The sequence below is a fragment of the Caloenas nicobarica genome, chromosome 4 (assembly GCF_036013445.1).
Source record: "Caloenas nicobarica isolate bCalNic1 chromosome 4, bCalNic1.hap1, whole genome shotgun sequence".
Classification (NCBI taxonomy): domain Eukaryota; kingdom Metazoa; phylum Chordata; class Aves; order Columbiformes; family Columbidae; genus Caloenas; species Caloenas nicobarica.
The window spans coordinates 11,079,137-11,098,217 of NC_088248.1; positions in this window are offsets into that span (position 1 = coordinate 11,079,137).

A 19,081-nucleotide genomic window follows, 5' to 3' on the forward strand; every position below is an offset into this window, starting at 1 on the left:
GTCATTTTATTAAATGTTCATGTAGATGCAGGCACTTAGATTTTGGCATGTTATGACAGTGAATTAAAATTTGATGCTCAGCTGAAGAAGTTCAGTTCATGACATTATAGATCTACAAATCCCTCCTCTTCCGTACACTGAAAGTGAGGTGCCAGAGAAAGGGATTTGTGACATACACTGAAAGGTGGAATGGCTCGGCCAGTCAACAGGAAAAACTGAAGAGTGAGGAACAACAGAATACCTGTATCTCTTGGGAATTTAGGAATCTCAGACATCCAGAATGTGACTCTGCTGCCTGGACTAAGGTATATTAGTTATTCTTGTGAGTATGCAAACAGCGACTGGCTTGCTCTTTTTGTGTAATACATGAGTGATTTACCCACATTTTCTAAATTTGTTACTGCAGTCCACCTGAAAACATGAACATTTAGGTCGATAACCCTCTCTGCCTTCCTCAGCTGAGACCATATCTGCAGCTGCAGAATTAAAAGTAATCCTCTACTGTGTCTAAGGAAAAGCATGAGAGTCGTAGTTCTAAGAAAGTAAAAGAGCAGATGCCAGTTTTTGTTCAGGAAAATGGTGACTCCTCTGGTAAGAGGAAATTCAGCGTTGTAGTTCTCCATGCCATATCTATAGGTTTTGCATCACAGCATCACTTAATAAAATACATCCAGACCATCGAAAGCAGGAAGTCAAATTCTTTCTTTCCCACATAGGGATGTTCAACACCTCCTTTAATGCCTTCATCCCATCTTTAGCCCTCTGAGTGGCAAGTTGCTTGTCAAGCAATGCCCAGCTAAGCAAGAACCTCATACAACTTTCTGTGCACCTAAAAGCTGCTAGTTGGACTCTCCTCAACCAGAGGAAATCCCAAAATGCAGACCTCACAGTTCCAGTAGTAAAAGTAGCATGCAAAACATTGAATAGATCTTCCCCTCTGGCCATGTTTTTGGAAGTACCTGATCTATGAACCAAATATTATTTGAGTTTACAGGCATTAGATCAGTTTTCTTTATGGTACCTAGTCCTGAAGGTCTGTAGTAAAAGATTGCTGAACTGAACAGGGAAACCCAGATAGTGGCATTTCTGGACATGAATATAAAAGAAGGACTTTAAATTCCTAGACTAAATTTACTAGGGAAAATGTAAGAGCATATACTGTTCTGAGTGCCTTTTCAGTAAAAGTCAGGGACTTAAATGGTGTCCACATAAAAAATGGACACATAAAAACCAACATAGGATGACCCCAGGAAGCAGATAAAAGGAGACCCAGTCACTGGGCATGATAACTTCAACAAGCAGCAAATATCACACAAAATAAGAAAAGCAAAAGAATAACAAACCAAAGGAAAACAAACAAAACCAATACGAAGTCTTCAGACAGACAAACGGAAGAGGAGGCTGACTGCAGATGAGTCTTGGGTGCAGAACGTATTTTACCAGAAAAGGTCCAAAATGGCCTGGATTTGTCCTTCTGCAAATCTATGGCTGAAAGTTTTTAAACCGATAATTCTTTGAAGCCATACATTATGATATCAGAAAGTTGCAAAAATTTGATCTTCCATTATCACAATAAAAACAATTTTTAGTCTAGTTGATTAGGAAACATTAATCGAGAGGTTAAAAAATCAAAAGACATAAAAATAATTAACATTGAATGGATGTAAACATCATGACTTAATAAACTGAACTGCCCTGAGAAAAGAGGGGTTAAATACTCAAAGTTGAAAATGCAGCTTCTCCTCATTGCTTTACCTGCAGCCATCACTTTACAAGCATCTGTCACAAAGCAGAAGAGGAAACAAAATCTATTCTCTGTGACTATTAAAACTAGCGATCAATGCTCACAGCCACGGAAGGCAAGAAAATAAAGTCTAGAAGTGAAGAAAAGGGGCAAGCAAAGCTTTAGGCAACTTTGTGCACTGGAAGAAAAAAAAGCTATCAGAAAGGGAAGATAAGAAACTAATTGCTTGACTCTTTCATGTGTTGGGGTTTTTTTTTAGGAGTTGGGTTTTTTTAATACAGTATCTAAAATAAAGGTGACTGCACACTCTGCTGGAGGAGAAGAAAGGCAAGAAAGCCATACTTTTAAGATGCACAACACGCAAATTTAATATATGCAACAGCACTGTAAACATCAAATGTTCAAATTTCATTTTTTGAACTTGATATCATAGAGTACTCTGTAGTTTGCGTTTGTTCAAGATCCAAGACATTCATGGCTCCTCATTGCAACAGGTACACGTTAGCACCAACCCCAGATAAAAGTTTCTCAAAATTTCACAGAAATGCTGTTTTTAAGGTTTCTCTACAGTATTAATCTCTGTATAGGAAAATCCAATTTTTTTTTTAGGAAGACTTTCTTCTTTGAGTTGTGTTGGAGAAGCTACTTGTCATCTGTCAAGTCAAAAAGGGATTTTGTTAGCAACCTAAAACATTCTGTCCCATTTAACAGGAAATGGACATTTGAGATCCTGGTAAGGACAGGACCTGGCTGTTTGTCATCTCAAATCCTTGCAAGTGAAGCCTATCAAATTTTAATATTTCTGCTACTTCAGTCTTGGAATTTGACAATTCATCTGTAGCATTATCACCAAGTGACATATACTGATTATACTATTGACTTTATTTGCAGTGGGGAAAAAAAAAGAAAAAAAAACCAAAACCAAAACCAAAAGACCTTATGCTTCTTTTTTAAATTTTTTTAAATCAAGCACATGAGAGTAGGACTAGTAAACCACTGATGAGTAAGCATTGCCAAACTTGTCAGATAGCTCCTCTGAACAACTTTTTACAGTTTGACACTAATGTGCTTCAATTCAAGCAATATTATGTGGAGTTAACATGTGAATACTAAAGGCTGAAATCCTGCACTGGATATATAATTAGAAATTTGCAACACAGGGTAAGAAAACAAGCATTTAAAAGAAAGTAGCTTGACATCAGTACATAAAACCAACAGAGAGAACAAATGATTTTATATTAAATAACAGCAAGCACACAGTAGATTTAAAATGAAGAGTTTTTAAAAATTAGAAAAAAATAAAGGAATGTCCGCTTTATTTTTCATTTCCAACAGCCACCACAGTCTCAACACTTTGTTTCCTGCATTCTACATCAGTAAGAATGTCCCTCAGTACGCAAAACAAATATATTGAATAGATCCAAGCATACATCTATGCTCCAGCAAGTTACAACATAAAGGAATTTCTTATTCTCTACCTCGCTTCCATTAATACAGTACTTCATCTGGGTTACAAGACATCTATAATAACAACCGCACATCTACCAAACTCAAATTTTTAGATGCCATGTAGACCACTGTCTTCACAGATTTTAATTTATATTTAAACTGAAAACTGAACAGTCACATACTTCTCAAACCTTAAACCTGAATGCATTATTGTCCTTTTATTTCAGGAATTCAGAAACTCTAAGGCGGTTCTGAAGTCCATTATAAGGGAGCAAGTTCCAGACAGAAAGGAGTGGAAAGCTGTATCTGCATCCTCATATATTATTGCTCCACAGAAAATAGTTGTGTAAAACTAGGACAAATAGAAGTTTATGTGGGTTATTCATAGTCAGTAGACCCAAAAGTACAAGATACTAATATAGATTTTCATACTAAAAAATAGACAATGTCTATACATACAGATTTGCAGTTAGCAAACGTTTATGCCCTCAGTTTCACAGTGTGGTACTCCATAGCAAGTTCTGGAGTTCTGACAAAACATATACCTGAAACATTTACATTGAGAAAACAAGTTTAAACAGAGACAATATTATATTAACAATCTAGACACAGGCTCTTGGAATGAAAAAAAGTAATCTGAGGGTATGTTCTGCTGTTGGGAAACCCCAGTGCTGGTGACTCACACAGTATACAGTTGGATAAACTACCTAATAAGATTTTTTGGATTAAAGTCCATACAACCCAGAGAGATGAAGAGATTGTTGCACAGAGAAATTCAGAGTAGGAGCATAGCTCAGAGATACAGGAGAAAAAAACAAAAACAAAAACAAAACAACAACAACAAAAAACCAAACCAAACCAACAAACAAAACCAAAAAAACCACAAAACAAAACAAAAAAACTGTTGAAGAAAAAACATTAAGCAGTGGGCTGCTCTGCCCACAAATAAAGAATTGCAGGACCAGGACCTATGTTGACAGGTTAAAAGTGAGTAGAAACTAGGGGAAATGGCACATAGATAGAGTTAGATTCTAGATTTGGGAGAAAAACGTGATTCCGTTCTGTAAACCATGAAATAAAGTGGTATCCACATAAAAGAAAGATTTCATATAGCTGTTTCATTCTGCTGGCACTGAACTTCAGTGGAAAACAAACTATAGTCTCTAGGAATGAGCACCACTGTTTGCAGCCCTAATTAAAAATCCCCCATGATGACATCAAAGACAGTGAAATATTTTCAAGAAGGTTGCAAACAATCTAGAGAAGGCTTTAAAAAGAATAGAAATTGTGTTTTCAATCAGGGAGAATGTAAGCTTGTGCTATGTCAGCCAATGAAGTTCCTTAATAATAAGTATTATAGAAACTCCCTGCATAAATGCTGTGGTTCAAAAGAGGCTAAGATGGCAAAAAATGAAACCATAAGGAAAAAAAAAATGATGTTGACTGGTAACTTAAGCTCTTGAAATCTCTAAACACACTGAGATGTCCCAAGACATTTTACATGTGAATATTTATGGACCATAGGTTCTAAGAACAGAACTCCCACTTGCAGTGTGTAGTTACACGTATAAGTTTTAATACAGACTTCTCATCTTACGAAATGATGAAGCTTGAAGTCTGTATTCTCACTAAATGATTTAAATTATTTGTATGAACTGTATTCAGATGGGCTCTTATAGCATAGACATCAATGGACTGCCCAATAAAATCCCATACAACCAGCATGATGCCTTCACATTTTCTGCTTCACATGCCCAATATGACTGGAAGTAAGTGATACATCTATCAGTTGAACACTGGTTCCACCGAGAGGTAACAAAACTGCTCAGAGAAGCCTTTTTAAAAACTTCTATGCTTGTAGAAAAGCCCACAGTGACACCTAGAAAGAGTGTAATATGACTTCCAAGTAGAACTACCTGCAACTGAATTTTCTATCTTAGAACACCCATCAGGTACTTTAAAAAAAGGACAGGTTTTTAATCATTGAACATGCAACTATAGCTTACTCTCGTGTTTTAACAAGCTTAAACTTCTCTGCCTAGAGATTAGTACATAATTCTTGAAACTCCTTCTATTTAAACTTATAAGTTCAATATAGTTTTATTCTTCCAGGATATTGCACAGAGACAAACAATGTTATCTTCTCATATGATTTAATCACAAGTCTCATAGTATTTGAAGTATTTTTAGAAGTTTCTGTTCTTTAAGGGCTAGGCAGGTGGTGACAAAATTTTATCAAATCCCAGCATTTCCATGTTACCCTAGTTTTGCAGGTAGGTGCCCTATAAAAGCTGAAAACAAAGACTGAAACAGAAAGAACTGCAAAGCATATTTAATAAAAATCATCTGCAATACCACTACCAATGTAGACACAACAGCACATTAAAAAAAAAAAAACAGTCCACATAATTATTCCAGCTGCTTATCAGCTATCTACATGACTCAAAATACCAGAGTCACCTAATTTTAACTGTCTAAATTTTTGTCAGTTATCCTAAGCTAGTCATGTGGGCTTCTTTCAGGCTTAATGGAGAAGAAATGGAAGTACCAGACAGAAATTCCTCTCACACTGCATATTCATTCCATCCATCCATCCTGAGTGTATTTCTGGAACTGCCTATCCCTTCTTCAGTTGCCAGGGCAATTATAGGATCACAGCATGACTGAGGTTAGAAGGGACCTCTTGAGATCATATAGTCCAACCCCGCTATGCAAGCAAGGTCTGCTGGAGCTGGTTAGTCAGGACTTCATCCAGTCAGGTTTTCAATAAGTCAACACACAGACACTTCACAACTTTTCTGGACAACCTATTCCAGTGTTTGATCACCCTGACAGTGAATTTCTTCATAATAAAATATAGCCGTATAATTTGTAAGAAGGTAAAGTTATGTAATGTGCATTCCACCCTTAGTCATTTGTCTGATACCAAACAGACTGGCTTCCATGTCAGCTACCGAATCACTCCTTTTTCTCTACATCTAACTTTCCAGAAGGTCACACTATTTCACACAAACTTCCGAAAGTGATGAAAGCAGCTTGAATCATAAATTGCAAGGAGGAGAATTTAAGCCTAGCTCTTCCCCCAAAGAAACATGTCCAGCTTTTATCTTTGGAGATCTCTCAAGAACAATTTTATCAGAGGAAAACACATAGATTAGTATTAGGAACTAAAACACTGAGGGGTTTTTCTCCCTGCAATTCTTAAAGTAAGATAGTTACTGAGCCAAGAACAGGCACCTGGGTACATGAGTTCATATTCTCAGTCTCTTTGACCCCAGTAAAGAAGCAGAGTCCTCAACAAGGGCCTACAGTCTCTATTCTGATTTCACTCTAGTGGAAACTTCATTATCCTGATATTATTCCTATCACAACCTTGGCATCACTTAAATAATTGAGAGAAGAATTAATGAAACTACTTCCAAGAATGTACTGTGAATCGTTAACTGTTTGGATGCATGTTCAGCCTTCAGACTAAATATTAATAATTGATCGTAACTGAATTAGATTATCAGACTGGGGATCATACATAACAAACTAAAACCTATGCTTACCCTTTCCTACTCCCTGGTCTAGTGGAAGGTGCTCCTGCCCATGGCAGAGGGGCTGGAACTAGATGATCTTTAAGGTCCCTTCTAACCCAAAGTATTCTATGATTCTACAAATATTTTAATAAAGTACTAAGGACAGTTATTATCACTATTTAACTTTTGCTAGTAGAATTGCCAATGTAAAAATAAGAATAGCTCAAATAGATAAAGACATCAAGATACATCCAACCCATTCAATTATTAGATTTGTCTCAAGATTTAAAATTATAGGGAGCTCTAATTTTAAATAATGGTGAAACACCATCATTTATTTATTTATCATTAACTGGAATTATGTCTGTTCAGATTAGTAAGCAGGCTTTCCTTACATCTAGAATACATTTTTTAAAGTGGCCTTCCTTTCTTCCCAAATAATCATGTATTGAGGTCCGCATTCATAACGAATTTCTCTTCTCCTTTCATGTAAATGCTACGCCTTAAAACACTAATTTCTCCTTGCAGAGAAAGCAGAAAATCCTTACTAGCTTCTGTAAGTGAAAAGATGGAAGTTTCTTTGTAAGTGAAAATAGGAAATCTGTGTCCAAACACATATTCCATTTCTATGAGCAATCTTCAAAGATTAACGCTGGTTTGTTATTAACTCTTGGTCATGTTCAAGGACTTTTCCTTTTATATCCTTTGTGTTTTACATCATCAAGATGAAGAATTCACAATAAACCCATTCAAAGAAGATGGCTAAGTACAATCAGGTTGTGGTTGCATAATCCATGTAGTATTGGATCACGCAGCATTACAAACATAACCAAAATCAGATGTGAGAAGAGGATTCAGTTTCTCTGAAAACTGCCAGCACAGATGACATGGAGTTTATGCCAACTTTATGACACTTTTATGATAGCTGTGGGAGGACAAATGATACACGATCCAGAATAGAATAAAGAAGGGTTGGACAAATGCTACCCTGATGAATAGAAACCCTACTTGCAGAAACTCGGGACATCAAAAACACTGCAAAATTTTGGAACACCAGGGGGAGTTTATATTGAAGCACCATTTTACATCATATGTATTGTTTTATCTAATTTTCTGAGCCCTAGTGCCAGATTTACTGTACAATTTGCTCAAAGGACATATGCAGCATCCTCTTACCAGACTGAACGCACACATACCCAAGACCATTTCCTTTCATTCAACACCAGTGACTTGCATATCAGTAGGTATTACTGAGAAATTTAACATACAGATATTTACTTATCAGAGGCTTATAGAACAATTCAGCTGTGAAGGGACCTCTGAAAGGCATTTAGACCAATGCCAATCCTCAAAGTAGTACCACCTAGAAGAGAATGCTCAGGGCCTGCCCAGTCCAGCTCTGAACATCTCCAAGGATTGAGGTTCCCAGTCCCCCAGACACCTGTGCCAGTGTTTGCTCTTCCCTCAGCTGAAAAGAGCTCTCCTTTGCAAGAGTTCTCTCATGTTGCAAGTTTGATTTCTCTGCTTCTTGCTGCACACTGTAGCACCATTTACTTCATTTTGTTCTTCACAGACTGAGTATTAACATCGCTAGTGTGCTTCAGCAATATGTAAGGATCTTACTCCAGAAGTGTATGTTCTGATCATCACTCAACAGCTCACTTCGGCCACTCTTGGCAATGGAACTACCTAGTTTGTTCTTCCTCACTTCTTCGGACACATGCACCACCTGCTTTGGTGGTAACTCACATTATTTTCAAACACCGTATCTGTTATACCTTTGATTAATTGTTACTTTCACTGAAATAGGAATAGTCAAGTTGGAAGAATATGGATGTATGAGTCAACACATCAACACCTAAGCCTTATGTTCACACTGTAATGATTTATAAAGCAATGCAAGAAATTTATTTTGGATTGCACAGCAGTACTAGGCTTCCCCTTCTAGTCTTGTCATTTAAATCCATATAGCATAATATTAAAGTAAAAATCAATAATGAACTTATAGTTCATATCCCTGATTTCATATCATATCACAAAATTTAGTGAATATGTGTGAAGATAGCTGTTCTTCCCTTCCCTATATTTAGGACCAGGCTACAGGAAAATTTATTTTCCAGCATTCTACTAAAAGCTTTGCTTAACAGAATGATGAGAAATCTGAAATGCAAGGAACCTATATTATTCATGAGAAACATACAGCAAAGATATAATCTAGCCTTTAATTTTTAAAAGCCACTCTTTTACATTAATTATCGTGTGTGTTTCTCTGCAACTAGACAAGAAATCAGAAATCATATCAGAATACATTAATAGGGAATGCAATAGATAAAACATGTGAGAGACCGATATGGACCAAATATCTGCACAACTACTATGGAGAGCATGCATTAGTAACATTATACTATCCATATGGTGAAAGTCAAAAAAGAAGTCTACTAACGGGTTCAAAGAATTTGCCTAAGTAAGTACCCTTTTCTCAATAGATTGTTTTAGAAAACTTGCAAGATCAAACTGACCAGAATTTTCTACTTGCTACTTTGCTGTCAGAAAAATATGTGAAATATCTCTCCCATAAGTCTGATCCACTTCTACAGAATTATTAAACCCCATACAGGACCCAGAGCTCATTAAGCTGAAGAACTACCCTTCCATTAATTGCAGCAGTCACTGGTTAATGACCACTCTTTGTGAAAGGCTGAACAGGACACAGTTTAAATTGTCTATTTGACTATGTGTAAAATGAATGTCTGAACTGACTTCCTATACTTTATCAGGCATGGCCATCCTTCCATTTTTCAATGGAAAGATTCTTACTCATGCACTATTATCACTTTGGTACTGCCAGAAGATATCTAGTTTTCCAACAGAAAATTCCTTCCCTCGTTTCGCTAGTCTTTTGAATTAGAACTTGAAAGCGATTGCAAAAAATGCTCATTTCCCATTTCAACTCTGCTTGTTAGATAAGAATAAAGTTCCTGAGAATATATCAGATTTGATTGCATATTAGCAATCAAGGACTTGTGCAGCAGTGGGTAAATTAGCCACAGTTTTTTGTTTCTATCAGAAACTTGATAATTGAAGCAGGTAGGAAAGATGGCACCCACAAAATATTGCATAACCCTGGAACAACTACCTCAACTACCTGACCAAAGCTTCAAATAATCTGAGTGGCAATCCTACAAATTAACAGTAAAATCTCCAGTCTACTATTTTATAGGTATTTAAATTACGCTTAACAAATGAAAATACAACACTTTGCATGATTAGTCTAGACCCCAGTCCCTCTTGATTGGTGAGTTGGTAGTTGTTTATAAAGCTTTCAGACTTCACTATTTCAAATTTGGTTGAAAATAGCCAGTAGTTTAAAATCAATGCAGGCATAAAGTGACACAAACTGATTGCTGCTGGGATCTCACAAGGCAAATTTCTACAGGAAGCCAAGTCAAAAAACCTGTTTTTATGAAAAAAGCAAAGCATCCCTTTCTTCTCCCTGAGAAAAACCCAAACATTCAATGTTATTAGAACCAGTGATATGGAAACTTATAAAACAAAACTGCAAAAATATTTCTGCAAGGAGCCAATTTTGTGTGTACTACAGATGCAAGATGTAAAACCATCTGGCTCTGAAAAATATTATGCCTCTCTATAGGCAGCTATGAACACGTCAAGACATTAAGCACTGAATATTATTCATTAACAGCTTAAAAGGAAGCAAGAAAAACATCAGGAGAAGCAAGCTAGTTCTTTCCTTCCAACCAAGAGCTATGACCAAAAAAATTCAGATTACCTAGTAAAATCAGTGGTAATTTTAATCAGAAGAAAAAAACATTGAGTAAACAATTTTTGAGTAAAACTGTGCTTTTTCATTATCTGATTACTAACTGAATGGTTAATTCTTGGAAAAAGTATAGAAGCAGATCTACAATTTATGGAAATGGTCCTAGATCCATGAGAATGCAAAACACATTTTTGAATCCAATACTGTCAATTGTTTTCTTTATCTTTATTTCCAGAAGAATGAGAAGTGTATGTTTAGCCATTTGGATTGAGACTCAGTGAGGAGTGTTAGTGCTACATTACAAACTCTCTTTATGACCCAGGAAACGATGTAATTTTGGGGGGAAGACATCTAGCTACATTGGTTTGTCATTTGGAAAGTCTATTTCTTTCTTTCTTCCTTTCTTCCTTCCTTCCTTTCTTCCTTCCTTCCTTCCAATATTTACCAGTCTTGATCACCTCAATTCCAGCAACACTATAGCAATAGTTTTGTAATGTTCTAGCTATGAAATGTGACAACAAAGAACATTTGTTGAGATCTGGTCAGCTTCTAGTCCTAAACTCAAAATACTACACATTCTCCAAAGGAACACATGACACTGTGAATTTCCAAGTTTTGCATTTCTCCTAACCAAACTGTAGAAACCAATGAAAAAATGCCTTCACAGACTTTGGACTAGGTTTTCTTGCCTTGGGTTAGTATGATCTGGAAGGTATCAACAAATAGACAAGAAGACTGGTACAGAGTAAGGCCCTCCTCATTTTTACTTATATTGTCAGCATTTTTTCTTTAAAGAACAGATGTCCTCCCTTGGATAGTTTTCCATAGAGCTAGATAGTCAGCATCTTCAGGATTAGCCAATAAGCCTGACTTACCAGTCTGTATGAAATCTGAGAGAATTTTTTGAAAGACTTATCACAACAACAAGAACAAAATTGCTTCCACAATTTTTTATGACATGCTGATAGGCTACCTTCAAAGTTAAAACTGTGCAGTTTGATTTTGTTCAGTTGATTGTAGTTCAGCTACCTGACTGCTCCTATCAGACTACTGGGAGATTCTAATTTTGCAAGTTACATGGTTTTGAAGTCTGAAGATATATGGACTGCATTTCTTTGAAAAACAAATTTTAAAAGTGGGTGGAAAACATGATTTGTGATGGATCCATACTGCAATTAGTCTTTTAATTTCTGTTAATCACCTAAAAAAGTATTGTAGTAAATAGTAAAATTTTGATGCAAACAGCAAAAAGGTAGAAGATAATTTGGACAGAACAGTACTCAGATGCAGAGGAGAGCTGTAAAAATGACTCAATCTGATAATATAATACTCTGATAACATACTTATCAGTTATCTGAACCTAGTTATAGTTAGAATCTATAGAATCTATATAGAATCCATAGCTATAGAATCTAGTTATAGTTATCTGAATCTAATTACATTTGGTCCTTAGGCTGCAGATACGCATTTTCCAAAACTGTTGCAATTCTTCATGTTACCACTCCAGCCCTTCTAGCAGCCTTTAACTGGTTACAAGAAGTGAGGTGTGGAATGCTACTTCATATGACAGCTCCAGCTGAAGTAGCTCAGTTTAGCTCCAAAAATCTGAATAAATGGTTTAAGCTAATCTGGTCATCCAAAATAGAAAAGGGACATGATACCACAGTGACACAGCCACATCAGCAGTCAACTCTGGCACAGCTGTACTAACTAAAAACAGTGTCAGAGGGGAAATAACAGGAGCTATGCTCCCATTCTCAAAGGCACTCACACAAAAATAGCAGTCATACTATCTAGTAAATTATAGATTCAACAGTATGCTTCAGAGAAATTATGAATCATATTAAAAAAAAGAAAAAACACCAACAAACCAGTAGTTGTTACTGTTGCTCAAAGACTCAGCAAACTGTGGGCTGTATCTTTGAGGTACTCAAAAGGACGATATACCTGAGTATGAAAAGTACTGGGTGACTGTAAATCAGGAACAGAAAAAAAAAAAGAAAAAAAAAAATCAAAAGCATCTTCCTTCCTTTATCATGTTTTACCAAAAGCTGGATGTTTGGGTCTCCGCAGACTATTCATCTCTTCTGTTGACCTGAATTCCTGACACACAACAACGATGCACAGAAACCAGCCTCCAAATTGCTACACACAGCGCTTTTTTTTTTTCCTGCATCTCATAGAAAGCTCATCTATTCAATTTTCATACTTTTTCCATCTTGTACTCAGCAAATAATCAGTACAGGCTCTATGGTGTGATATGAAAGCCACAATATTCCAGGTTTTTTAAAAGCTTGTTATAGATATAGAGTGGGGGGAAAAAAAATGGAAAACAAACTGAATGTTCCACAAGAACAAGTTTTAATCATGCAGACATCCTGCTACAGGTTAGAAAATGTACTTAGTAATTATGTGCCTTCAGATATTTTAATATCTTTGCATAGGTGGGGTGTACCCCAGTGTTCTCCTACAGTTCTATAAAAATTAAAATGTAACAGGACATGGTTTTGATTGATCTTGCCATCAGTTGACTGTGGGTGTCTAAATCTGCTTTGAAATAGTCACTGGCACTGCCTCAAAAAGCACCAGATGCACTATTTGCATAAGTAGGGCATTATATTATTTGAGCTTTTTTTTTTTTTCTTTTTTGGATGAGTACAGATTTATGGTACTAAATGATTTTGTTCACAGATGGACAAAAAGAAAATCCTGAGAATCTTATAGATGTCAATGAGGAGCTCACTAAACACCTAAAGTATTTTCTGAGACATCCTCCTTCATTTATTAATAATTCCTTTGGGATGAAACTGATACAATTCATAAAATAACAGCTTGTAGTATCTATACAATGTTTCATTTAACTCACAAACCTGTTAAATAGAAAAAAAATACTCCTTTTTCTGTATTATTATTTCATATGTTGTTGCCCTCCATTATCCCTCATGTGGAGAAAAGCATGAGAAAAAAACAAGTACCGGACAAATTCAAGTCATAAGACAATGGGTTGAAGAAGAGGTGTATCAATATGTTTACAGTGGAGTAACAGTAGCTACATTAATAATTTTGGAACCTTCAATTTCCTTAGATCTCCCCAAGAGATATTCTTGTACCAGAAAAAAAGACTTCTGACTTACCACTGTCCAAATGTCAATCCACAGTCTGGATTAGTACCTGTTACACAAAGGAAAATAAATTTCAATTTTGCTCTCTTAATCTCCTCTCCGCAAGAAGACTGGAGCAAGGGAAAATGCTCCATGTGGAACCCAGAGATGTGGTCGCTATCTCAGTGATAGTTTTGTAGTCAAGTCACAGAAGAGATCTTACAGATCCTCTGGCTCTGATCATCGCCCTCTAACATAGCAGCCTGGTATGCACATCACTTGCTATCCGGTGCAACATAACATCTTGAAATGCAGCCCTGAACAACTCAGCTTGCAACTGCATGGCAGTAATGATTGCTCTTGTGCCTTTGACCAAAATCTTGATGCTTGCAATAATTCTTTCCATGTAGTCATCAGCACGGATATGTTTACACTGGCCACTTGTCTCATTTTAGAAGAACATCTTCGGCTTGGCAGAACTGTGAGGGACAAGGCCCGTGTGGACATTCTGGATGAGTGTTATAGCAGAATGAGAGGAGTTTAATGACAAAAAATGACAATACCTGCAATACAGTTAATGCCATGTAGCTTTACAGATTATAAAGAATGTACAACAAAGACCATAAAGACACTACAAAACATCGTGGTGTGCAAAGCTGTTGAGGCTTGATTTAAAAATCTTAAAGCCCAGGAACAGCTAAGTTTTAATGCACTTTGGTGGGAAGAGCGATAAATATCTTCTGAGGTAGAGCACGTACCCAGTACCTGAAAAAAAAGACCTTGTACTTCACCTGCCCTAGGTAGTTAATGTGTGGACTGAGTTACTGGGAATAAAATAAAATAGAATAGAATTCTATATACTCATGGCTGAAGAATTTTTCTGAATAAAATAAGCCACCCATTGTTGAAGTACAAAATTCAATCACAACTCAATGCCTGAACACCTGACACTGCTTTAAATAAGCCTTCTTTGTTCAACTCTCAAGAGTTCAGGTATATGAGATCTCTTTTCTCATTATTAGCATGTACTACTTGGCTCCTGTGATACTACAGACAGGAGAGAAAAAAAAAGGCATAAGAAATCTTAAAAAGTTATTAAATCTAAATAATCAAATTACTGAGCTCTAATCACACAGAAAAATACAAGATTTGTTTCTGAACTTCTTGACTAACTAATATCTGATCTCATTGTTCTTTCCACATCCTAACTAGCTTTAATTTCTTTATAAATATTTCATATCAGTTCTCTTCCAAAGGAATTTCCCAAAGACCTTATACACAAGATAACACTTTCAGCAGCAAAAGGCAATCAGATCACCACACATCATAAAACAGTACCCCAATTTGTGGGATACATTATATCCTATTTTTAGTTAGTTCAGTAAGAACTTCTAACTTTTCTTTTAATTGCTGTCAACTATCTTTATATCAAGGCTTGCTTTATTTCATTGCAACAAACTAGAAAATCTCAGACTCCACAATAGAATTTAATTACTGCGTACAGGTTACTCATCTTCAACAACCAGGATTTCCATATAAACTAGACAAGAAAATCTTGCAATGACAGAACAAACTGCTATAGGTAAAGCCGTACCTGCTTGTCCTTTATTATGAGGAAGCAACAACAGTTAAGATTTTTCAAGAGTTTACTTATTTATATTTCTTTTTATTTTAAGATGTTGTCAGAAAGTATTCCTTTCTGATTACATTTCCTCAAAGGATTTTTTTTCAATCACTGACAGAAAATATGGAACATGTACAAAGAACAGTGTTTCTTATTCCACATAGTTTAAAAAAGTTACAAGCAACTTCTGATAAATTTTCCAATAAATTTCCATTAGAAGGTCAAATACTGAGATCCTTAATTCAGGCTAGAACATAATCAGGAAAATATAATTGGAAAGGTATTCACAATATAGTACAGAGATGAACAAATGTTTTTTCCTCCTTCAAAGATGCAAGAATATCACAGCATAGGTAAATCACAGAATCACAGAATGTTAGGGATTGGAAGGGACCTCGAAAGATCATCTAGTCCAATCCGCCTGCCAGGGCAGGAACACCTAGGTGAGGTTACACAGGAAGGCGTCCAGGCGGGTTTTGAAAGTCTCCAGAGAAGGAGAATCCACAACCTCCCTGGGCAGCCTGTTCCAGTGTTCCGTCACCCTCACTGAGAAGAAGTTTCTTCTCAAATTTAAGTGGAACCTCTTGTGTTCCAGCTTGAACCCATTACCCCTTGTCTTACTGTTGGTTGTCACCGAGAAGAGCCTGGCTCCATCCTCGTGACAAGGAGAACCTTCTGGAACAGGCAGATGAAGAAATAGTGTCACGTCACAGTAATCTGAGAAACAAAAGCTTTCATAATGCTCAGAATATGCAAACATGAAATAAATGGTTTTATTAGAATCAAACTATTAATCAGAAATTCATAAATTCTAACAGGAATATATTCTAAAACATTACTTTCATCTTATATCCTAGAAGATGCAATATCGACCTCAACAAAATTCTTACTATATGCTGTAGTTACCATTGCAGTGAGAAGGGATTCTAATTCTAATGCCTATTCAGACCAATAGGATTTCTGTCTTTCAGAGAAATAGTCTTTTTTATGGGTGCAGCAGAATTGCATAAACAGTGCCTTATTGACTCTTTTTCCAGTTAAATAGCTATGAAATCATCACTTCACTAAAATTATGATAAAAACAAAAGACTAATTCCTTTATTGGTTATCAGAATGGGTAACTATTATAGAGCTAATACTAAGTCATCTAAAACAATGCAAAATTCTCAGCAAGAAAGGAAACATATTAAATATCTGTGAGGACTAAATTAATCATATAAAAATGAATATTCTCAGACTACTTCTGCTGCTAACTCACACCTACTGAGTTTAAATAACTTCTCCCTGATTTTAAGAAAGTTTTTTTAGGATCATAACTCAACTTCGGCAGTTTCACAAAGACTCGGGCTTCTGGTAGTGCTCTTCATAGACAGGTTCCTGCTTATGTACATTCAGCAGCAGAATACACCAAAATCTCTTTTTGTCTTAGTTCTACTCTGAAATAGAGAAAAAAATAATACCCTCTTCTCCTTTCATTTTGATTTGACAGACTGTAATTTCCTATACTGTGGTAAATTGTATCAACCATTGTGAGTCATCACCAAAGAGATGACTTTTGACTAACTTAAAACAGGTGAACCTATTCTTAGGCTGTATGGCCTCCAGATAGTTGAAAACCTCCAATGATCAGCTATTAGAAAATGGTTATGTGGAAGGAGCTTTTGTGTTCTGATCTCATTCAGCTTTTTGGCATTTGTCAAACCTTTGCTCATTAACAGGGTCAGGATTTCATTCCAAATATAACCAGGGAATTTTTGCCCCCTGGCTTTGGCAGAGCAAGATTCCTCACACGGACTTTACAGAAAAATGCTCATGTAATGTTAATCACAACAAACCTGAATGAGAAAGAAGCCTGAAAATAAGCTTTGCTAAGATGAATCTTCCCATGGGCCTTTCCTGAGAAAATGATTAGTATTTTTCTACTCATATGGAAAAACCACTGGTCAGAACCACTTTCCCCTTGCTCAAGTAGGAAAATGTGGACTGAAATCAAAGCATATTAGCAACTATAAAATATTAATATTCTGGATTTCTTCAGCAAACTTTTTCAACACTGCATTATTAATGACAACTAATTGTAGCGGAGATTGCTGCAGGACAAGCTACTTTTGCTTCAGACTCTATTTTTAACTATAAAATATTTTCTTGTAAAATCCACCGGGATCATGGTAGGATTTCATCATGTCTCCTAGCATTCATATGTTAGTCTTGACTGAAAATTGATAATCAGTAACTCACAAAATCCTTGGCAACCATTCATATTTTTGCATAAAACTTCTCTATAATATAAAGAATATTTTATTTTAAAATATTCTAGCAGAGACTCTATTCAAAGAGTATTATACTCAGTCTCAGTATTTTTGAATATCAAGAAATACCTCACAATTACTACTGCCAATATTTACGCATACATCTTTGATTTAGACTAAGGTCTAAGCGGTCAACATTACAACCACTCTCAAATTGCTGAAGTGATCCTAAAAGCCAAATACTCAGCAGTAGTTTAAATGTGTTGCATTCTTCCTACAGGAACTCTATATGAAAAGATACTGGAAGATCACACAGGAGCTCGTTCACCTGATCTGGGACACCTAGGGATTGTCAGCTTCTTTCAGTGACACAGCAATGTAAAGAATACCTGAAAAGTGATGCAATATTTACATCAGGAAAAGGCAGTTTTACTGAAGAATGTAATTAGCTAGATACAATTATGCCTAATTTCAAAAAAGAAAAAAAATGACTCTCAAATATGAGTTATTCATCTGAGAGCCTCAAAACATCTTAAAAAGTTTAATTCATTAACAAACATCTTTATGGGGCAAATAGTAGTACTCCACTTCTATAAAATAAGATGCGAAGCTTTTACAAAATGAGTGAAATGCAGAAATACACCAGGATTTTTTTTTCTTAAGACCTCAGTAAGTCAGAAGAACCACCATGGCTAAGCTTCAGGAGTTGTGTTCTGGTTTGGGGGGCTCATTCACCCAGGGAATGGGCAAAGGACTTCCTTACAAGGGTAAATTTATCATGAACTGCCTACCTTGCACAAGCTTCCCGCAGACACTGACACCACACACTCAACATGTAATAGCTCATTGTCTCTGGCAAGATTGCCCACACCACTCGTTAACACATGCAAGTGCACAATTCACTTTATTTTTCACATATTCCCACATAAATACTGCCAAATCCTGGATCTCTGAAGGATTCCCCATTTGATTTATGGCATTGTTGTACAACATTCTCTGTTTTTAATGAACTTCATATTTTTGATATTATTTTGGTTTTGTATCCCTGTAGCTTTAATATCTGCTATAATCTTAAACCAAATAAGATTGTGATCACGGCTTCTCACTTCTCCTGTCTTTCAAAGCTCAGTTACATTGCTTATATTACTGAAACTCTAAAATTACTGCTCTCAGTCTACTCTCTGGTAGCTGATAATGTTAAACGGCTGTCCCATCTGATCTAATTACATCCTTAAACATACCCCACTTTCTAATTTTACAAAGTACTCTAATGCCTTGCCTACTTTTGCAGTCCATTTTTTTAGTTTCGTTGGTCACTTCTGCATGCATTTTTATACGATCACATATATCATAATACCCTCTTCTGTTTTAGGTCTGATTTTCTGTTATAATCAATATTAAAAATGTTCAGTTTCAAAATAACTTCCACTCTGTCCATGTATTAATCGTTGGCCTTGAAATATAGATATAAATAGATAGACGGATGGATGGATGGGTAGATACATATCCTTAAAAAAACTCTTAATGCAAAGGGTTCATGGAAATTAAATAGAATTTTTCTGTAACTACTTAAAAATCAAATCACCCCTAAGGCGTTACAATGTAACAAAGT